Source organism: Manduca sexta, chromosome 17 (assembly GCF_014839805.1).
Source record: "Manduca sexta isolate Smith_Timp_Sample1 chromosome 17, JHU_Msex_v1.0, whole genome shotgun sequence".
Classification (NCBI taxonomy): Eukaryota; Metazoa; Arthropoda; class Insecta; order Lepidoptera; family Sphingidae; genus Manduca; species Manduca sexta.
Window position 1 is genome coordinate 4,753,048 of NC_051131.1, and position 17,823 is coordinate 4,770,870.

The 17,823-nt window shown below is 33.4% G+C and overlaps 1 long non-coding RNA gene across 1 annotated transcript in view; it reads left to right on the forward strand.

Annotated features, from left to right (window-relative positions):
- LOC115445175 overlaps positions 1–6,907 on the forward strand; it is a 30,175-nt gene extending 23,268 nt beyond the window's left edge. The window contains exons 2-3 of the long non-coding RNA XR_003938801.1: positions 3,612–3,757; positions 6,559–6,907. This is a non-coding gene — a long non-coding RNA (uncharacterized LOC115445175). The remainder of the gene's footprint in view (positions 1–3,611; positions 3,758–6,558) is intronic.
- Positions 6,908–17,823: the final 10,916 nt, after the last annotated feature.

Sequence of the window (17,823 nt, forward strand, 5' to 3'; positions counted from 1 at the left end):
GCTTCTCATTGTCGTTGACGCTGATGGCGTCCTTAGGTGCGTAGGGGTTCCGGAGCGCTTTCCTCAATAGTAGATGGGGAGCACTTGACAGCACAGCGCAGGGGCGGTTTTAGACGAAAACTAGATATCTTCCGTCAGAGAAAGCTGCAGCAGTCCCCAATACGTCGATGAAGGCCGAAGGAGTTTTAGTTGGTATTGTCGTGTATGCGCCGGATTTTAAGGCTGGCAAACCCAATATAACCTTCCAGTTGCCCCTCATGAAGGCACTTTCCCTACGAAATAAAAAAGAAAAAAGTTAATTTACAAACTTACAGTCTCACGCAGTGAAATTCAATGTAAAATCTTCCAGTCTATTCCTATTATATATTCCGTGATGTGCACTTACTTTATCAAATTCATGATCTAATATTCGAAATACATTTTAGCCAAAGTCAATAAGTAATGTAGCTCACCTAAATACGGTTCTGGTGAAAATGGAGCCGACATTAACTGGACGGCTAATTTGAGGTCGATACATCATTTGGCCACTAAATAACCTAATAGTGATGCACGTAAATGGAAGTGTGTGCGTTGTTTACTTCTGTTTATGTATGACACTCTGAAAAAGTTTGATGTAAGGTTATTTTATAAATTATCATAGAAAACGAAAATAATAACATTGAGAGAAAGGGAAAGATGATCTTTGCCAGATTTGCAAATACTTTTTTACGTACATTGGTATTTTCATATTAGAATTAATAAAAAATATAGTCTTACGTAAGAAAAAATGCGATTCTTGGTAGTTACTATATTTAATTATTGGCTATTGTAATAGTTTTTCTGATTAATCTATTTTATTTTATTTTTTACTAATAATATAAATTCAAAAGTTTGTAAAAATGTTTGGATGTTTGTTAGAAGTAAACTCAGCAACATGTGGATACACTTGGATGAAACTTGACACAAGGGTAGACTAATCCAGGATTAACGCTTTCCAATTCTCGGTAATTTGCTTCCATAGGAAATAATAAAAATTAAACGTGATTTTTTAAATAGATGGCATTAGTTTCGTATTGGTGGCGCTATAAATCAATATAGTGTTTCAGAAACGTTTTTTAGTAGGTGTGGCTTTTTACGCCGGCGAAGCCGCAAGCAACACTTTGTTCGACGTAAAATCTATCATATATATTAATTAAACAGAAATAAATACGTCAATAACTGAAACACGTCGTCGTCGTTCGAAACGTCGCGTCGGGAGAAAAATAAAATACAAAAAACCGCGATAGAATCCGGAAAATTTGTTTAATTTCAATAATTGAAACAATTTAAAATTTTGTATATAAGTGTAAAATGAAGGTAGATATTGTAACTTTGACTTTTCGGACGACCAATACCTCAGTCCCCCCGCGACCATGAAGGCTGCAAAATTTTCGAAACATCGGGAGAAAATAATAATATAAAAAACCGCGAAACATCCGGAAAATAGTTTTACTTCAGGGTTAAATACACTACAAAGTGTAAATACTTGTCGCTGTCTGAGTTGCTGCTACACCACGACAATGTGATTTGAGCGTTAAATCTTACAGTACATAACAATATCCTAGGTATGTACAAAGGCTCTCCTGTACAGAGTAAGCAGGTACAGTATTACTAATTGGAAATACGTGAGCGTCTTATATCGTGTAACAAATTAATTAGAGCCTTTCCTGGAGCACCGATTTGCCAACACTCTTATTTCAACGGCTTAAGCCCGATAAAGGGCTATGATTTGCGGCAAATGCCAACACGTGCACTCAGTCTTTACGTGCCGATATATGGAACGGAGTTTATTACCGCACATAAACTATGAGTAAGCGTGTTTGCAGAGATAAAGCTTTGCCCGGGCTCCCTAGCTCGGATTTTTTAAATGAAAATTGCTGTTGTACGCGTGCTCGATAAAAAAGTATTTTTCGCTTCATTAACCACGTAATTACGGTAACACGAACAAGGATCTGATTGTTCGTACGTAATCTTCAATTCCGTTTGGGCGTAGATTGTGCAATCAGGGTTTCTTTGTCATTAATAAAACCGGTCAAGTGCGAGTTGGACTTACGCACCATGGGTTCCGTACAAACTTGTAAGTAAAGTAATAAGTTCAAACTTGACAAACTTAACTTCGCCATACACGGTTACACCAACCGCAAATAATAAGTTTGTACTATTAAATTTCCTTTATTTTGTTATTTACGGTTTTCACATTTTTTCTTGTACATGTGCCGAAAGATATTACTTCTTGCTAAATGTTATGATTTTAGATTAACAGGAAGAAACCTATATGTTTTGATTTCCTAGTAATATCGAAAAATATAATACTTAAATTGTCATACCTTGTGATCGTGTTGAGTTACAAGTTAGATTTTTTCACACCTTTAAGAGACCGTGTGTACGAGTATTTAATATAAATTTCAAGATGTTACCTTTACCCGTTTCTTACATAAAGGATCTTGACAGACAGACCAATAGACGGACAACAAAGTGATCCTAAAAGGGTTCTTTTTAAGATAGAAAACCCTAAAAATTGCTCAATGGATCTATCGACATAGTTAAAAACGTGGCAGATGGTAATAAATCGTTACAATGAGGTTTGAATACGTCCGCAAAAATTGAATCATCGATTATAAATTCGTTGTTTCAATAAGTCATAGGTAGCAGTAGCGAAAAGTGCGTATACCCCGATTCCTGCTGGCTTCTGTTTTGTTATTTATGTACAATTTGCAGACCACATTTTTGCATGTTAGTACCCAAATTATTTTGCATCGGGTTCTCTTTCAAAAAATTTGACCCTTCACCACTGATAGGTAGCAATATTTTCTTTCAGAATTGCAATAATATAATGTATAAAATAAGGACGCAATTAACAAAGAGCATATAAATTACGATGATAAAAACTTTCCGTTTTTACTGCACAGCTTCTTTAGTAAACTGATTTAGATTAAACTTAAAGTGGGCCAGCGTCATCAACAAAGTATAATGAAGTGTACTGAAATCCAGACTTGAAGAAGTCCTTCCCCTCTCCGACGTTGGGAAATTTTAACTCACTCGCCAACGCATTAAAATTTCGTCAGCTTAGGCAGTTTTTGTTGAAAGCTCTGTATACAAAGATTTTATCCGCAGAGATATTAAATTTTACTTAATATTCCGTTGACAGGAGTCGACATAAATCTTTGGAGGTATTATAAAGAATAAAACATCTGTTAATACACGTCAGTTATATTTTTCAGTTATTTTTTTGTCGTGTCGTCATTATAAATTTTGCCATTTGGTAATTTATCTGAGGATATTTTTTTTGAGGTATTATTTTTTAATTCCGTTTCGATTTTGGGCGTTATTGTAATAAGGAAATAATAAATATTACAACGCCAATATAATATAGGTGTGATGTTAGCTGGTTGTTCATTAAAAAATATGGGATATATAAGCTGAGTTATTTCATCTCCCACTTCTTTTTAATTTATTAAAACTAAATTAAGTACCTTCATTTTATTAAAAAAAAAAACAACATCTTATCTAATGATTAATCAAAGTAATATAGTTGTTTAATTACTTACCATTTACAAATTTTCGCATGTTACTTATTTTTTTTTTTATCGTAGCTCTGCCTAATAGCTGTACCTGATGTTAAGCGAAGTAGAGTCCCAAGGAAGTGCCGACCGGCAAAAGACACAGGTATACACACAGTTATGCCGGCTTGAAGAATTGCTTCTTCACGCTCCTCTTGAAGACCCCAAGTTATAGGAAGGTGGGAACACGTATGCTTGTTATGCTTGTTTAATTTTATCTATATCTACTTAAAAAGGAATATATTATAAATACTAAGGATTAATAGAGTTGGAAACCATAAGAAAAATAACAAGTAATAAGACTTAAACAATGAATGAACCGTTTCGAACTAGTCATTAGTTTAATGATTCAACTTACTTCACATTTTGAAATGGAATCGTCGTATTTCAGTTCGCTGCGGCATTTATTCATGTTACGGAAATTTATCAAATAAGTATACGGGCTCACTTTGACATTGCGTTACTAAATGAAATCACATGCTTATCTATTTGGAAATAACACTTAAAAAAAATGTATGTTTCGTACGAAATAAATATTAATAAAAAGTAATTTTAATTTGACGCGCTCTAATGTTACTACTACTACTCTAATAGAATTTGTCGCAGCAACATCATACTTTTAGTCAAAAATACACTCACACACACGTCATACTCACACTAAACTACAAAATGACCATAAAATTAGAAAACTAAAACCAGGATTTTTCGTGAATATATTCGTTATTAATGGATGATTTTCGGCACAATGTCAGCAAAGGTCTTCACCTTTGCTGACATTGTTTCTTTCTTTCTCTACGAGTATATAGTTTCATTTAGTAACGCAATGTCAAAATGACCCTGTATGTATTCATATTGTAGATGAGAATAATAATTAAAGCAAAACAAATATGTACCTAGTTTAAATATTTTTTAGTTTTGTATCTACCTAATAGTATAACATAGTTAATGATGTCGATACCAAGTAGGTAAGTTATATAATTAGCAATTGATTAGCGTCGCATATTCCAGCTAATACGTGAGACCACAATCACATGGGCTTATTGATTGTGGTCGATAACCGCGGGACGTGACACGGTGCGGGGTAAATAATGCTATGCAAAATTATGTGCGATTTGAATTGAATTACCTAACTCGTTAGGTGATCTACAACACTTTAAATGAACGGTTAAATTAACTCTATGCAAAATCCTGTGTCATTGGAATTGTATTATCTCGCTTCATCATCATCAGCTGCAGGATCTCTACTGCTGAACATGGCCTTCCCTCAAAGATTTCCAAATCGACCTACTAGAAGCGTCCCGTCCTAGCGACCTTTTGCGACTTTTATTTGGCCATCTATCTACCTTGTGGGTTGATGTCTGATGCTACGCTTGCCGGTTTGTGGCCTCCAATCCAGAACCTTCTTGTTATGTACTAAAAAGCTGCTATTTCAATTTGTAATTAAGTTGCAGGATCCAAGGTATCAGATAAGATTTTACATCAAGATGTTTTTATTTAAATTCTAACTCTTTGCCTGAGACCCAATTTGTGATGAACGAATGACAAGGTTAAACGAATGAACACACAATGCATCATTTTAAGCGTTTGTATTTTTGTAACATGCAGTTAATAAACATAATAATATGCATGAGTTTAAAGTTCGGATTATGCAGGAAACATTAATTCAAGGAACATTCATTATACTTCCTTTTGAGTTAAAAACCTCTGTTGATATTGCCGAGGTACATTGAGAACTTAGGGTATTATAGGGTATTATATATAGGGAAATATTATGAATCATGAAATAAATATCATTGGTACGCTCTTCCTATTTGCAAAAGATTTATATAGTCAGTCACTCTCCATACTCCTAGATTGTAAAGAATGAGTCCTATGTAAAAACTGGTTACAATATATTGTATTCTGAAGCATCATTGTTTTTTCCTCAACCGCCAACATAAGGCAAAGATTTAATATTGAACGTGGAAAAATCAAGAGGGATTATTGATCTTGGTTAATTATAAAACTAACTGTGATATTATCTCCCGCCGTAATAACTGTCTTTGCGTGTTATGTCTAGAAACTAAAGTCACGTCGTAAATTAGGTGACCTCAATTAAGGAATATTCTCACCACACATTTACCTTCGAGATAATCACGTGATAATCTTCACATACAGTTATTATTATGCCGTTACTATAATCTGTCGCAATTGGAAATGTGTGTTTGTAATCCACCATAATTTAGAAGGTGGTTCTCAAAGTTGACTGGATGGCGACCTAAAACATCCGAATTCTGGACTCCGTCTTGGCTAGTTACTTCCTTCGTTCATCAGTGACTGTTTCTGGCTACGTCGTTTGATATATTGTTTTATTTTCAGAGTCCTCCCAGTGTTCCATCTCCTCACAATGTTCCACCAACTGATGATGACGTATACTTTGGGAAATAGGCAATGATTTAGAGACTTTCACTAACCCGCAAACTAAGAATAATCTAGTAAAGTCTACAGACATTATTTGGGATAATTACGCGGCGACTTGTTTACGGTAGAAAAGGGGTAATTAGTCACTACTAATCTCATAAAAAAACAATGAAACATGAGAGGTTTCTATGATATTCTTGCATTAGTATGAAATAAAAGGCGTCGGGGCAGCCATTGAATATTTATTCACAAGACGTGATAGTGTTGAGCACCCAACTCATAGCTATACCTAACATATATGTATATTAAAGTTTCGTTTTGCTATTCTTATGGTCAAGGTTTTAGGAAGCCGGAACATACTCCCACCTCTATAATTCACGTCCGTCTTATTCTTTATAGTAATTTAAAAGCAAATAAATATTTTAGAGAATTTTATTCAACGTCTCGTGTTTTAGAAATAAGAACAGCAAATTTTAATATAACTGGCTACGTTTTAGTATTGATGTATCAAAAAATATGTCAAATAATAAAAAACATTAGTAGGTAAAATATAGACTTAAATAGTTTCCTAACATTTCAGACAGTGCTCAACTGGATACAACGTTTTGCTAAGGTCACGCCAGATGTCGTTCTCGTAGCAAATTTACGCAGCCCTAACTAATGATGTGGATGGGTTGACCTGGCCGACAGAATGCGGTTAAGCGCCGCCGACTCGCAATTTTCTACACCCGACTTGATTCAATAAGCAGAGCGAAATAAAATTATGTTAATAACTTTTTAGCTCGTATTTATGGACTCGGCCGTAAATAGCGCAATATTGAAATGCGAAAATGAATTAAATCTGAACCTAGTTGGTCTCAAATTCAATAAGGAATTGGCGGGAGTGGACTTTGAAGTTATCAGTGCTGTATGCTATATTTTATGTTGAAATTCTATAACAAACCTCTATTATATTATATTCATACGTATGTATTATAATAATGTCATTGATTTGTACACATATAAGTAATATTAAACTTTCATAATGGCTAATTTGTTCAATAATTCCTAAACCGCACTGAATTTTATTATTGGGTTCAATGAAGCCATTTCAACAACACATAAAGAAGTATTCCAAAGCTCGATAGAGCCAAAAAACATTTAGTCGTATAAGATCCTTATTAGGCCTCATTGTTACTGCTGACTCGTATTCGAGCCAAACTTTATACTACGCATGTGTGCACTCTACTCGACGCCGTAAATAAGCCTCGAGCTGCTCGTTAAACTAACTTGCCCATACGAGTTTGGAGCGTTAGTTTTTTGGCAAAGGTTCGTATTAAGAAATAGGTTCTTCTATTTTGTAGGATAAATGTTTATTGATATTTGAAAACATTGAAAGAAAGATCTGTTTAAAATTTGGATCATCAATGCCATACTGAAGTTGCAAAAGCAACTATCAACTTAATTATTTCTCATTAACAAGTTGACAGCCTTTACGCGGTGCTTTAAAGTTTTAACTGTTAGATAAATTCACGCTTTTGACACCGCATACAATGAAAATCAAATGAATAGCCAACTCGTTACAGCAAACATCAGTTACATCACTCTTTATAATAGTAGATATTTGAACAGAACGCAAGAATTGAAAATTAATAATTTGTGAACTGTCAACTGAGTAATAAGTTTGTGAAAACCATTTGTTTCCAAATATCATTTAAGGGCATTTATAACTTATTAACTTTTAAGTGGCACGATAACCTTTATAAGAAGTTTGACAATACCTTCTGGTTCCATTAATAAGCTATTAATTCTTTCTCTATGCAGTTTGTGTTGCTTTTGAAAATCAAAACGTTTAAACTGGCAAGAGGTAGCAATATTTAAACATATACTCATGATTAATCATAAATAAATATTACATACCGATTTATATTAATATTTATTTGATGTAGTCAATATAAACATAATGGAATACCTGACCAAATGGAACATTCAATTTTCCATTCATGTTTCACATTTATCTGCAGCCACTTTACGTATTCAGAGCTCAGTAACTAGTGTGACATGAATGTGGGCATTGTTGTCAGTTTGCGTGGGTTTAAGTAACGCAATAGTGTGAGTAGCATCGCACTATGTAAACTGTGTAATGAGCATCTACTTAATTTTGTATTCATTCGCAATCAAGGATCGATGATATACTCAAAAATATTATTTTCATAATCAGGGATTTTATTGCGTATAAACATCATTCGGTTTTTGTTGAATACGTTTTACTTTGTTAGTAAGATGACGTAAATAAGGCCTTGCCTCGAGCAAACGGTCTTGCAAATTCGTTCTTTTTATTTACGGGGCAAAATTAGGGGTTAATATGCAAAGGTTTTAATTAATATGATGTGCACTCTAATTGGCGATGCACGGAATTAACAATTTTAGTGGCATTATCATTATAAAATGATTGAAACGGATAATGGATATTCCACATTATAAAAATTTTGAAGAATGGTGATGTTTAATTTTTTTCTATATGTATTATAAATTTCGAATAGATGGCCTCTAAAATACGATTAGCACGCCGGTTTGGGGGCATCATCATGGGGGACCGAATTGGATTCAGATGTTTCTGAATCGGAATATGTTGCAAGAACTAAAGTATTCACAAGACGTAAAATAGACAAGAAGGTCTTACATGTAATTTAATTAAAAAGTTTACGTAACATACGTCTTATACTTAAACTGTATGAAGTAATCTGTTCATTTACATGTGATGTGGGTCTCACAAGCTGTTTAACTGTGACACCTGATACCGAACAAAGCGTATTGCACGTCCCTCCCAGGGCTTTTAAATGTAATTTTAGCATTGTATGATCACGTGTCGAAATAAATAAACATACGTACCTTTGAGATAGGTATATTCGTTTTGTACACAAGGTCATTTGACATTGAGTTAATAAATGAAATCACATACTCATCTTTACTTTTACTAACGTTACGTCAAAAATCATCCATGAATAAGGAATTATTTTCACAAAAAATCCCAGTTTTACTTTTCCGTTTTTTTTCTTGCAAACATTATAGCGTGTGCGTGAACAACTTTTTGACTGAAACTATGATATTGCCGCTGCGACGAATTGTCTTAGAGTAGTAGTAGTGACATTCGGGCACATAAAATTCAAATTACTTTTTATTGAATTTGTTTTATTCAAAACTTACACTGTTTTTTTAAGTTATCAGCGTGGTTTTATTTAATAATGCAATGTCAAAATGATGTTTTGATAAAGGTGCACAATATTCTGAGAGTAGATACTCATAATTCAAGTAACGGCAGCCTTTTAAAAATATCGTATACGACATGGTGATTGGTGAACCATAGTAAAAGAGTGTCACATATTATGATGTAGGCAGATTTGTACAAAAAGTGTGCGAATGTCTAAAAACGATTATTTTTTTTCCCATGAACTAGCCATCTAAGGAGCAAAGAAATTCGTGATATTTTCATGTAAACGTAAGCATTTAATATTCGAAGAAATCTAAAATCTGAAGCAGATGTAAGGGATTTAAATGAATTGTAGCCAGACGCTGGTGTACCTAATTCCATAAACGTTCGTCGAAGATAAAGTAAGAGCTTTTTATGACACAAACAGGTGCTGTTGAGGACTGGGCTTCGATGAAAATGTATTTATAACGCAGATCAATAGAATATCTTTGCAACGTTGCTATATGCACGTATATAAATCTGTAAATGATCTTTCTCACACTTCTTTATACTAAAACCAGTCTTTGCAAAAACTCATAGCGTTAGAATCGCTGGTGGTAGCATATGTTTTATATTCGCCCGGATAGCGGCCACCGTACATAGTGTTTAAACCCGCTATAATGACTTACATAAGTGTTTCGCGTTCCGGGATCAGTCTGTGTATGTCCGGTTCCAACAGTTCGGCATAATTGTGTAGACTGCCGAGGGGTAACCATCTCTTGTCATTCGACATTATATTGGACCTTATACCATTTTGCTGTGCCGTATCAAAAAAATTGCACTATACATATTTTTAATTATCAAACGTAGCCTGTTAATTCAGGACGATATTGCCTAATTTCAAAGATTGCTAGCCTGTCTTATTTTGTTTTTTTGGTAAAACCAACCATAAAATTTACAGTTTATATTGTCGTTTCAACTAGTGTCAACGTACTATCCTATCGTAAGTAAATATAGAGTTCAATCTAAGCTACCACATTTAAGGGATTTGGTATAAATATTAGAACAAAAGACTTAAGAAACATTTATCATACCTAAATTTATTAAAAAGACATTATTTCCCACGACCAGACTCATCATAGTAAATCTAATGAGATTTGAAATAAAAAACATTTTTAAAAAGAACAATATTATATTCTTAATTCCTTAGATGATTAGTGAAATGTCTCTAAACATTTTAGAACACACATTTTTTATTTAGTGAAAAATTTAATCAAGCCTTGAATATTTTAAAAGACTTATTTCATTATAATGTTATATTTCTTTTAAACTTTCTTTATTTTTCCTTAAAGGTATAATTATCTAGCCGTTTCATAATGTAACTAGGCTAACTATTAAAAAAAAATGGACAATTGTGAAAGTCATTTTAAGACATTTTTATGAACAAATTTTTTCATTACCATGTACCGGAGTTTAAGTCGTAGTTGCCGAGTCCTTAATGATGAACAAAAGGACAATTTGGAGAAGGTATTAACCGTAAACCCATTATAAAGAGGCAAAGTTAATTAGTAAGTTTGGACATAATATCTGAAACTACAGATCTGATTTAAATATCTTACAAATTAATAACTGATATTAAAAATATAAAACTGTCGATAAAAATAAATAATATTTATTTGTTTTCATCCATTCATAATTTTATCTTTACCACTTACTTCCAACGCTGAAGGTAATGTTAGTTACCTATCTACAAAAATATTTTACTTTAGAATAAAAAGCAAACAGGCACAACATGTTCTCTAGGGAGTGACTTTCGAAAATTGCAAAAGTGTCTCATTAATATTTAACTTTCAACTCGACTCAAGAAACTTGCGGTTCATTGACTTTGTTACATTGTTTAATTTATCATTAGCATAATTTGCACAGACCATTTGGTTACCTGAGTTAAGGCACCTTTAGGAAATTAAGTTTGTTATTTAATCAAGCACGAAAGAAACTAATTAATTTATACGAGTGAAGGCCTTCCTTTAAGGTCCCTAATTTAGTCTACTTAATTATATCAAACTTCTAAATTTTCCGTGGTTTATGGAACTGCTATTAAAAAACACGTCAAATTGATAATCTCCTCCTTTTTTTGAAGTCGGTAAATAGAACTATTAAAGAAAAAGTGCTTTTATGAATCGTTAAAGTTTATACAAAGTTTACGTTTGTTTAGGATGTTCGGCCATTTGTATACTTTATAGTAAAATGGAAGTCGATTGAACTATAAACGAATATCGATTCTAAGATTGGCAACCGCAGAATTCCCAAATTTCGTAGTGAATATACGATCAGTCTAGTTCACCGAACTGTATGTTAGAGAACACGATTGCAGGTGATAATTAAACAGTACATAATAGCATCTATGTTTTACTGGTGGTATGTCTCTTATATTATGTGAGAGTCCGCCTGGATAGGTTCCGCCGCAATATCTAATTCTGCCGGCAGTGTGTCACTGTTGTGTTCCGGTTTGAAGGACATTGTAGCCAGTGTAACTACTTGACAAAACTTAACATCTTATGTCTCAGGATGGCGAGCGCAGTGGAATACCAAACAATACTTTGTAATTCAAGGTGTTGGATGGTGTTTCTACTGTTTACGGGCAGTGGTATCGTTTACCATCAGGCGAACGGCAAGCTCGTCTCTAAATAAATTTTAATTTATTTAGAGACGAGCAGATTAAACTAGGTCTTAATAATAAGTATATTTTAACAAAATTTTGTTAAAATATACCTGATGCATACACCGCGCTGTTTTAACAAGTACTATAATATGTATACATATAGCAAATAATTTGCGATGATTGGAGTAGCAAAATGCTGTTAGTAACAAATATTTAAACACGAAACTATTTTGTATTCATAAGAGGATTGCACGTTACAGATTGGACAATATATAGTAAAACAAAATGCGGTTTATTTAACTTTGTACGTAAAATAACAAACTACAATTCCATCAAAACGAACGTAAGAGTAACATCAAACAGAGAACGAAGACCTTGAAATAAATAAATCCTTTGATTCAAAGGAAGAAAATAAATGAAAAGGCGTCTCAATCAAGTATGGAAATTGTTGAGGTTATATTTCAATTGCTTTAGGTTTCCTTGTATAAATATTCACAAAAAGCTGTAATTTAAAAACCGTTCCGCAAATAGAGTGGAAAAATGGCGGAGGTAGGTAATTTGCATACTTAATACTATTTAAATATTTCAGCATCATTTGTAGTTTTAGTACACATGATATTTTTAGTATCATCTTTTGGAGGAATGAGAGATTTTAGTACATTTCCAAATGTATGTTCAGTATTTAGAAATAGCGGTGTGCGGTGAACATTTTTACATCACAAAGGGGATAAATAAGTAGACGTTTCATCTAAAGGCAAATGATTACATACCAGTGGCGAATGGTGATGTTTTCCGAAAAATAACTCGACAATCTATATGTAGGAAATTATATACATAAATGTGGTCTGTGAATCGTTTAATGGTAATTAGATTTCACATAAATTACGGAAGGGAAGCCGGCAAGAATCGGGTTATATAGAACCTTGAGCACTGTTACAAACGATTCCCAACACTACAAATGAATTGTGGTGATATTGCCACTCTCTGCGAAATATACACCAGTAGCAAAGGATTGTTATTTATATAAAATCTAGCGGTCATTAGAACGATTTTCAGACCGCATTTTTGCATATTAGTAGTACCTTTATGGTGTGTCGGTTTCTCTTTTGGAAAATGTTACCCTTCGCCACTGATATAATACACCAATAAAATATCAATTTCTTGCGATTGTGTTACCTTAATATCGCGGCAGAACGTCGCTCATTACTTTAATGACAGTAATTATATAGGATTGTATATTTTTTGTAGCCTCCGAGATCATGTTTCACCGAGGGGGAGTAATAGTGAGTGACGCGCGGACACGCTCTGGATACTTCGCGCTAATGTAATGTGGCTTGTATTGTGTATAGTAAATGCGCCATTGTTTTGTAGGATTTCTGTGAGTACGGGAGATCAATCAAACTGCATCTAGTAAATTGTTAATACACCGATTATGGTGGTAGGGGAAGTGCATTTCAGTTTCTATAAGTTCTGATAAATGATTTAGATTGCCTAGACCACTACTTGACATTTCCTCACCGGCAAACCCACACGACATGATTGATGAAATGACACATTTGATCCAACTAATTTACACTCTGTAGTTAGTGTAGAGGGGAACTGTCGAGACGGATGTCGGCAGGTTCAAAACCCAAGGGCACGCACCTTTGACTTTAAAAAGTTATGTGAGTATTCTTTGTGAACTACCGCTTGCTTTAAGGTGAATAAAAATATTGTAGGGAAACTTGCATACTTTAGAAGTTTTCTATAAGAATTTTAAAGGTATGTGGAGCTGTCAATCCGCATTAGGTCAGCGTGGTGGACTAAGGCCTAATCCCTGTCGATAGTAGAAGAGGTCCGTGCATAGCAGTGGGACAGAATATAATACAGGGCTGATATTAAATATAGTTATTTTTTTAATATAATTTTCTCGGGTATATTGTGTATAAATCTAAAAATGTACTTCGTCAATAAAAACTTCCAATAAAAAAGGATATCAAAATATATTGTAGGCATTCTAAACCATTATTTTTGTCAGCAAAATCTACAATTCGATACCGTTGAAAAAACATAGCTGTTAAAATACTGGTCAAACACATATCTATTTCAGTTTTTACGTCGGAATATCTCTTGAAAAGTAACCGCGTCGATATTTCACCTGAACGGCGGTATTTATTCACCAGCTGTCAAATTGCTTAACAAAAAGCAAAAACTCTTTCACAGAGGGTTTTTTCATTTCCATCACAAAAGAAGGATTGTCGTTTGTCTATTTTAATAGGTTTCCAAACAGTATGGTTTATGAAATATTGGGATACGTTATACGAATGGACCTATAAAAAACAACCAGAATTTAATGCCTTAAAGATTATTTTAGGGAATTCATATTCTCCATCAGCATTATCAACATCATGCCGTATACAATCTAATGTCATTTATTTGTACCGAAAATCATTGAGTTCATTTTGTGAAATCAATCAGTCAATGAAATCATACTTAGCTTCTTTTGCGCTCCAATACTCATTTCCATAAACATAAGACCATTTAACTATGGTTCATTTGTTATCTTGGTTTTACGAATGGTATTGATTATACAACCATTTAAATGTTTTGATTGTTTATATACCTACTGCTTAAACTATCTAAAAGCACCTTTGCGTTTCCTTCATTAAAAAATATAAGGAATGGTGTAATATCAGATTTATAATCAAAACTGATAATAAAAATAGCTGTCGCGAACAAAAACCTATAATGCATAAATCCGTAAAAGCTAAAATAGATTTACGTAGATCACGGTGAAAAATCGGTTCGGTATCACATATTTTACGCACAGCAGAATTTTTTATATGGCACTAGGACGTAACTTCAGATGGCTTTGCTCAAGTAATATAATGTCTGTTTAACAAGGTCCGGATATGTTTTTAATATAATGATAATATATGTATTTATATAGTTTAAATAAAAGTCAATTTGAACGCAATTTCTTGCCAAATTGTTCTTTTTAAAATTGTCTATTCTAGGTTTGAAAAGTATATTTAAATAATCTTGGGGATTTTATACAAATTTAAGATGAATGAAATACACATCAATTTCGAACTAAGGATTCTTTTCTTCTAAACCTAATACCCAATAACGTAAAGTTTAAATTAAACTCAGTAGAAAGTGCTCTTGACTCGATGGCTTATTTAATGAGTGGGAATGGAATATTGCCGAGCCGCGAATGTCGTCCGAGTTAACCCCTTCATACAATAGAGACGTCTACTTTATGATCTTCTTTTATTTATTTTAGGACTGTACTTATCTATTATTAAAATACGTTGTCTGCCTGATATTGTTTAAATATAAGTTTTTGGTTTTAAAATTTATTAACTGCAGTCTGAAATACATAAATAATAAAATGTAACGTACCTAAAAATGTAGGGAAGTTTTTCTATTTGTTCGTTTTGTTTAATTAGTATAACTAGTCCAGTCAGATTAGAGTCAAAGATATGGTTGGTTAAGTGATATAATGGCTTCAAAATCGATCTTTAATCTACCCTTGTCTTCATAAAAACCTTTACTATAATAAACTATCGCAAGATCGGCGCGGCGAGGCGCATGGATATTATAAAAAAATCCAATCGACGCAGGTTAACTTCGTTACGGGAGCTTGTTCTATCCTCTATATATTGAGTTAGAACCGCAATACGTGTGGAGTATTGCAATGAGGTGATTTGTTAACATGGGTAATGGAAATGGACAAATAGGGTATTTGTCAATTTTGATATTGCATTACCGAGTGAAACCAAATATTTATCTTCATGAAAATATTGCTATACTTAAATAGCAAGTAAGTAGATGTAAAATAAAAAAGTATATTTCAAACAAAATAAATATTTAAGTCCTAATGCCATACCATTACTACTTTAGGAGAATTCGTCGCGGTGGTAACATCACATTTTCAACCAGAAATATGCAGGCGCGCGCCATATTCGCAATAAAATACAATAATATAATAAAAAATATACGAAAAATAAAACTGGGATTTTTGTTGAAAATATTTAATATTCATGGATGATTTTTGAAACAATGTTAGCAGAGTAAAAGGCGAGTATGTGGTTTCATTTATTAATACAAAATCATAATTCATTTTGTGTATTAACGAACATTCCAAGTAATACAAAAATAAAATCTATAATAGCGAGTCATAAACTCGGCAAAATAGTTTCTTCAAATGGTCTAAAAAGTATTTGCGTTACCCCCGCGTGGAAGAAATATAAGCGAAAGAAAGGAAGAAAGAAGGAGAAGAAAGAAATATTTATTGCTGGCACAATTTTAAATAGACAAAATAATAAACTAATTTTCGGATTCTATCGCGGTATTAGTGTTTTATTTTCTCCCGACGTTTCGAAGACTTTGCAGCCTTCATGGTCACGGGGGGGACTGAGGTGAATTTCAATGTCTAATATTCGCGTAAACATAAGAAATCATTAGACAAAATACTATTAACAAACAAAATTAATGATTTCTGAATCCTTGCCAAAGAACACCGATTCCTGCCTAGGATGATTCGCGAGGCTATTGAAATTAAAAAACACCCAAATTTCAATAGGGAAGATGGTTGGAAGCTTGCACAAGCCTGGGATCCTGTTCTACATTTAATTAAATCGGATCCCAAAAGACCGGCTGCCAGACCTCAAGACACTGTGAGCTCATTCTGCGTAGATCGGACCGTCAACAGATAAAAATTTAAAAAAGTTGTATATTTGAAAATGTAGGTAGATATTGTAACTTTGACTTTACGGATGAACAACACCTCAGTCCCCCCCGTGACCATGAAGGCTGCAAAGTCTTCGAAACGTCGGGAGAAAATAATAATATAAAAAAACCGCGATAAAATCCGTTTAAATAGTTTTTAGTTTTTATTTCAAAACAAAATTAAACTAAGAGGATTACTATAAGAGCAGCTGGTCTAAGAAGAATAATTACTTGAGTATCTGCTAAAAGAAATTGTTCTACTTAAATTAAATGTTAAGGGTTTGAAAATGTAATCGGAGTTGGAGATTTTGTCTTTACCAAATAGTGACTGCTAATGAGATGATAGAATTTTATTATTTGTAATCGCTATGCGGGCTCCGAAGCACCTGGATATACGCAGGCTAGTCACGAAACCCGGATCACGCGAATGAGTCAGTGATGGGTTTTTCACCGCCTATGGTTGGGGATATCCAAATGGAAACTTTGGTATTTGTTCCAAAAATTGTAATGTTTATCTATGTCTCATGTAAGATTCAATGCTCTTACTGAAGATAATGTGGAAGAGAGGCTTACAGCTGACCTTGACATTAGTCTTAGGTAATACCAAGAAAAAGAAAAATACCTGAAGATACGATAGAAGATGAGGACTTCGCACAACTCAAAAAATAATGACAATCGGTGGCGTCGAAATAACTTCTAACATAATTGGATATCATGCAGAGTTTTATTTATTCAAGCCAGGTTCATGAAATAACCGTCTTCTTCTAATACCTTAATATCTTCATAAAGTAGACGAGTTCTAATCTTCTCGAAAACAATTTATTCCTTGTCGACATAATAAGCCTGCAATTGTTTTTCACAAGCAATTTATGCAAACTATAAACTTGACAATGCCATTTAAAAGTTGCCGCGCTGGTCCGAAAACTCGTGGAAGTCACTTATATCCCGACATTTGTAACAATGAAGTTTGACAAGGAAGCGATGTGTTATTGAAAAGGAACGATTTTCGCGCGATTTTACCTTATGAGTTACGTTTTTTTCATCAAAGTTAGCAAGTTGTTGAATATCTTAAGATCTACGTATGTCAAATTCATCAATCCTTGATACTAAGTACAGATTTTTCAGCACTGCTGTATAATCTGTTCCATATACATTTGCATATTTTTCTTGCCATATTTTTCTTGGAAAGGAAGTGAAAGTTCAATAATATAAAGCATCAATAACTTAATAAAATAGTTTTAATTTTGGTCGTCTTTAGAATTCCACTAATTTATAAAACATTGTTTCTTACATTTTTCGCT